Here is a 6,934-nt window from a genome sequence, read left to right on the forward strand (position 1 = left end):
GTGTGAATGCTGCGTAATGATGATGCTATTACGGAGAACATGAAAACACAAAAATAAAAATTATTCTTCAACTTCTCTCACACTGAAATACAAACTATATACACGTCCTAAAAAAAAAAAACACGCCCAGATGCACACAAACTAATAAACAAGTGCTAACATAAAGCCCGAACAGCACTAACAACTTGGGAACGAATATATCATTAAAAACAGTTGCAGCAGCTGTTTTATAAGCGTGATATTTCCCACAAAGTTTCCCACGAGAAAAAAAAAATCGTGTAAAAATTTATCGAAAGTCAAACATTTTATTTTTCATTCCTCTAAACGTAAATCATAATCCCTTTTAAAAAAAAGTTATGACATTACAGAGCATTATTTTATTCGATTTTATCGCTTGAGTTTGAAGGATGGATATTACATGAGTTACGTGAATCGGCAAAAAAAAAAAATCAACTGAATTAGTGACTATCGGGAAATATGAATGAGTAAATAGTTATTTTCTTAAAACAGGAAAGCGGTATAATTAAGGAAATGAAGAGATACAGCGCACCTCCAAAGAATCTTACGATATAAGAATCAACGTAAGGATGAACTTGACGCCCAATAAACAAATACATGAGAATGATAACATGCTTTAAATAAATCAATATTAACTAAAACAGGATAACATACAGTCTTGGAAGGCTGCAGATAAACGAATGAACTAAAAATCAAAGACAATTTAAATGTAAATTCAAAATAAGCTGAAACACTCGAAAGGCGGAAGTACACCATTCAAAAATAAACCATTAAAACGTCCAAAAAAGATGTCATAAAGCGTTTTCGCTTTCCACCGAATGAACACGACCCCACTAATATCGGCAATCATACGCTATAAAATGCTACGTTTAACTTTCTTCATGGAGAGAGAGAGAGAGAGAGAGAGAGAGAGAGAGAGAGAGAGAGAGAGAGAGAGAGCACAAGTTACAGGTGTTGGCGTGTAGGTAGGGTATGAGTGTACTGAATAAAGCAAAGCAGTTACAATCTTGGTTTTTTATTTGCAAAGAATTTTTTTAAGGTTCTGCATGGACAGCATACTCACTTCAATATATATTCACAAAAACACAAAAACAGAAAACAAGACGACCAGAACATAATATATTATAAAACGAAAGTACATTTATAGCTGGCCTATACATAAAAAGAAGTATCCTTTACCAGAACACAATACACAGTATTTTAAAGGAACGTCCGCTTAAAGCTGCCCTCCACCAAAAAAAAAAAAAAATAAATAAAAAAAAAAAAAAAGGTACCCAATAACTCCGCCTTAATGCAAAGCAGACAACGGGTTCCCTTTATTTTGGAAAAACGAAAATGTCACATCCATAATTCAGAAATCAACACTACGGAAAAAAGATTTCCCTCTTTTACAAAATCGATGACAAAAATTATGAAAAGATTCCGGCTCTTGACAATTTTTGTTGGAACTGGAATATAAAATTTATAAAATTTAGTCCAAAGGCCAAACGCTGCGGCCTATGAGGTCATTCAGCACTGAAATGGAAACTGAGAGTAAAGGTGGTTTGAAAGATTTAACAAGAAGAAAACCTCGCAGTTTCACTATGAAACAACTATTAGGAGAGGGTGGAAAGTAAGATGAAAGAAAGAGAAGATGAACGGGGGTACCGTAAAAGGAATGAAAAGGGTTGCAGCTAGGGGGCGAAGGGACGTTGCAGAGAACCTTAAGTAATGCCTACAGTACACCAGGTGAGGTGCACTGATGGCACTAACCCCTACATGGGACAAATTTTCATGGTGCAGAGGCCTATGGAAAGGGACCACAAATGACCTTATCTCTGTTCAGTTGTTGAAAACCAGTGAAAGTTAAGAGAGATACTTTCAACACAACTGAAGCAACGGATGCCTGCCTTGAATCTAAGCAAGACTGAATTATATGAATGTCATTAGTCAATTGCGGTTTTTATATTGACAATATATCGTCTGAAAATAAATACTAGTGGGGATATTTGACATGATAAGAAGAAGCTCAACAGCTTGAAGAATCAGATAAGAAACAAAGGTAAAACTACTTGAATTCAGTGACAGTCCTGAGTCCCGATAATGCTTATATATATATATATATATATATATATATATATATATATATATATATATATATATATATATATATATATTTATGTAATGTAATATATATATGTATATATATGGCGCTAAATCAATCACCCGTTCAAAAATTAAGACAACTCCCAACTCTTCTAACTGAACGTTTAGTTATATGCCGTAATTACATACGTTTATCAAGAAACAATAAGGAAATGATAAATACGTAAGTATACAATAATAAGCAAACTATCCATCCACTAATCTTCCTTCACCAAAACTTCCCTTCATTTCTCTACAGCCATTCGCTTCGGCACAGTTTCGTGTGTGTTGGGCAGCGGAAAGTACAAAGGTTTTCGAAAGCTTTTACCACAATACGGAAAATCTACTACTGTCAATTTACATACCTCTGGACGGCCAGAATGAGGCGGCGGAAGATGCATATCCTATGCAGATTTGATGCTAATTGACGGTCGGTGGCGACCACGCCTGAAATTCCAGAAAGAAAGAGAGATGAGTAATTATGAACGTGGTTTTAAGTATCCATACGTTCACATTTTTATAATGAGCAGAATTAAGCGGGAAATAGAGTCATTAAAAAGTTCAAGCGAAGTCGCTATTCTCCTTGCATTTTAATATATTTTCATCTATTTATTAGTTTGTTATTTTTTCTTTTTTAATAAGTGAGATCTCTTCTTTCTGCATTTCCCTTTAACTTCTCTTATTTCCTAATAAGCACCGTATTCTTGGGAAACTTGAATTTCAAGTCATTAACCCCTGGGGTGGGCCTGTTCCATATGAATAAGGTTCATCTTCTAATAATAATAATAATAATAATAATAATAATAATAATAATAATAATAATAATAATAATAATAATAATAATCGTAATCTTTGGAAGTTTGAATTCCAAGTCAATGGTCCCTGTGGGCTTGTTCCATATACACATGATTCATCTTCTGAATAATAATAATAATAATAATAATAATAATAATAATAATAATAATAATAATAATAATAATAATAAAGCAGTGATACAGACGTGAGGGAGTTTCCCCTTCATTTCTTGAAAAGAGAAACACATTTTAATAACTAATAATAATAAGTTCAAACCAAACCGATCACCCCCACAGTCTCAGAACCTCACTCTTCGGCGAAACATCACCCGATTACCAAAGGATGTTGTAGTACACATCGCTGCCATTAAAATCACGCTCTCGTATTTCACTGTTGCATATGCAGCGCCATTACAACACGCCACTTGAATAAGCGGTGGCTCTTCCATTACTCGCGCAATGATATTAAAGAGTCATCAGCGTTTCTGTTTCGTAGGCAGGAGCAGAGAGCAGTGTAATTCGGGCCGATTGCGAAGACAGGGCTGACAGAACATGCAGAGTCGGTCGAAACATCACCCGATTACCCTTTGCCATGTTTCTATCGCTCTGTCTCTCTCACACACACACAACACACATCTCTATGTTTATATACTATTATATATATGTATGCGCCATTAAAATAAAACACATCATACATAAGCATAATCTTCCACACACATTGTAATGATATATAAATAATCATCATATATATATATATATATATATCTGTTTCGTAGGCATGTATGTATGTATGTATGTGTAATTCGGGCCGATGTGCGATGACAGGGCTCGGTGACGAGAATTTGGTTGGCAGTCGTCTTGAGCTAATTGAAAGTCGTTCGATTTCTGATGGGTCAGATTACCCTTTGCCATGTTTCTGTTGATTATTTCTCTATATGTATATACACTATATCTCTTTTGTTTATATATGTATGAAGTGTTTTTATATGTATATATATGTATATATATATTAAAATAAAACATCATCATACATATGCATAATTATATTTTAAAAATGGCACACATTGAAAAGCTCATATATTATATGAGCTTTTCAGTCGAGAAACATGCCAAGTGCCATTCTTAAAATATAATAAATTAAATTACAAAATACTTTGACCCAGGATGGCGCTTGGCATGTTTCTTGACTGATAGCCTCATATATATATACATATATATATACATATAAAAACACTTCATACATATACATAATGAAAACACACACACACATATATATATACATATATAGAAATAATCAACACAAAATCTCGTGTGGAACAGAAATTAATTTCTGACTCACATCTGGATCGAACCCAAGTCTTTCAACTGAAAGACAAGACCGCTGCCAACCAAGTCACACGAGTCATACATACATACATACATACATACATACATACATACATACATACATACATACATACATACATACATACATACATACATATATATATATATATATATATATATATATATATATATATATATATATATATATATATATATATATATATATATATATATATATATATATATATATATATATATATATATATATACATATCTTACTTATTTACATTCATGTGCAATCACCAGTACATTATAAGACATAACTACACGTGAGAGCGGAAATGTGCGTGTTATTACTATACCAAAGCACATACTGCACCTACTATCATATATATATATATTTTACACATGCTTGAATATATGAAATCACATATATTAATCTAAAAATGAACTTATCACAGCAAATTGCGAACTTTCTCCTTTCTTTTCATTTTTCATAGATTTGCAATAGTGCGCGACAAGTTAGTTGCAATTTATTCGAAGCCGAAATTTCATGTATTTATAGTTGCATCGCTAGTATTCGACCTCTTAAAATGCCCCAAATATATCATTCGCTGTAGATATAGATATCATAGTAATATATTCGATAATATGAGTGTAGGGCAAAATATGAAGCAAATCATCCTGTAATACGCAAGTCACAAATCACTCAGTAATATATATATATATATATATATATATATATATATATATATATATATATATATATATATATATATATATATATAATATATATATATATATATATATATATATATATATATATATATATTTAATGTACACACACGTATATATGCATATATGTATAAGTATCTATCTATCTATATATCTAATCTGTCATTCTATACAAACACACACACACATTATATATATATAGTATTCAAAAATTGTGACCACCGAAAATTTGTTTTGCCAATGTCTACCTGACCTCGACTGACCTTTGAAGCCGGGCATCGTCAATCCCAATTATTAGCACAGAAATAATGAAGACAATTCATTACTTAATAACGTAAACCAGAGGCAGATTCGCATGTTAAACTGTGACCAATACTCATTGTATAAGTAAGTACGAAGCTTGCAGTCTCCACTCCGCTGTCATCTAGAATTATTGCAGGTTGGAACAAGCGTTTATTTAATAAACAAAATAAATCTTTCAAACGTGACAGCACACTTTTTCAAGTGATCCAACGAAAGAAATTAATGTTATATCATAAACCCACATTTATATTAACAGCAGCAAAATACTGAACTTCACCAATAATTAATTCAAGATGACGTGTGAATTACTCTTCTGACATAAAATAAATAATTGTTCTCGTGGAGATATATAGTGAAAGCGTTTCAAAAGTATATAGGACTGCATTCGTTAATCGCTAACAGAATATTAAATAACACTCAAAACAAATAAATACGAAACAATAACGTGAAAACGCATTACTCAACGACAATCACATGCCGTCATGCTTATTTTTCATTCATTATACAATCTTCCAAACATTACAGAATTTCACACTTAATACCACTACAATTACTGAGACCAAAAACACTTTACGACAAACACCGGTGCAATCTAACATTACCTTTCGTTAAATTATATCGCAAGTATGAAAATTAACGATCACATAACGACACATAAAATAAAACGGCCATTAAACAGCTGCAAATCCTTACACTGCGCCCTAAAAATAAGCAATGTCATCACATTTCTGTCTGAAGACACCTCTATAGAGGAAGACCGCATTAGTATTTCTGGCCAATTATAATCGGCAAAACGCCACTTGTTCTTGAACAGATGGCGGTGGTATGTTGTAGCACTTCTCGGGGAGGACGGGGTTGGCGGGGTGGGGTTTTCCAGGGATGGGGCTCAAGGGGTTTGCCGGGATAGGGGGAAGAGTTATGGCACAATCACTTTCAGTTTAAAATAAATATATATATATATATATATATATATATATATATATATATATATATATATATATATATATATATATATATATACGCATAGGAATCATTTAAACACACAAACGTATACAACATATACATACACTAACGTCCTCACACAAATGGGAAAATAGGTTCGAATGCCACAAATGTTACTCAATACAGAATTCACTATACCTTGGGAATAACTTACAACTAAAGGGAACTACAATTGATAAGTGCATATATCCCGCAGCCGACTGGTCAAATCGACTGTGTATCACTGTATCTAAACCAACGGCCCATTATCGAGTCCTGGTCGGGGGAGATGCACCTAAAATAATACTTTTTCGTAAAACAAAACAAAACCACAAAAAAGGAAGTCTCCACTAGTAGTAACATTCCATACAGTAATACTATGTTCTTATATTTGCTCCAACACATTCATTAAAAATAATAAGACAAATAACCAGTTTCAAATCCATCATCCTGGAAGTTTTAATAAATAAATAAATAAAATAAAAATACACCTATACAATATAATTACAGTCAACCAGTTGTCAACAATAACGATTCTTTAACCGAAGGTACTGAATATACCGATACCACCCTACACTCCCTGAAAACCGCAAATCACACCTTGAAATACCAATGTAACACAAAGTCCTCAAACGGTGATTCGTGGTGGAGGG

The 6,934-nt window shown here is 32.7% G+C and overlaps 1 long non-coding RNA gene across 1 annotated transcript in view; it reads right to left on the minus strand.

Annotated features, from left to right (window-relative positions):
- The window catches only part of LOC136828247 (uncharacterized), a 71,990-nt gene extending 69,398 nt beyond the window's left edge, over positions 1-2,592 (minus strand). The window contains exon 1 of the long non-coding RNA XR_010849968.1: positions 2,508-2,592. This is a non-coding gene — a long non-coding RNA (uncharacterized lncRNA). The remainder of the gene's footprint in view (positions 1-2,507) is intronic.
- Positions 2,593-6,934: the final 4,342 nt, after the last annotated feature.

Source organism: Macrobrachium rosenbergii, chromosome 42 (assembly GCF_040412425.1).
Source record: "Macrobrachium rosenbergii isolate ZJJX-2024 chromosome 42, ASM4041242v1, whole genome shotgun sequence".
NCBI classification, from domain to species: Eukaryota; Metazoa; Arthropoda; class Malacostraca; order Decapoda; family Palaemonidae; genus Macrobrachium; species Macrobrachium rosenbergii.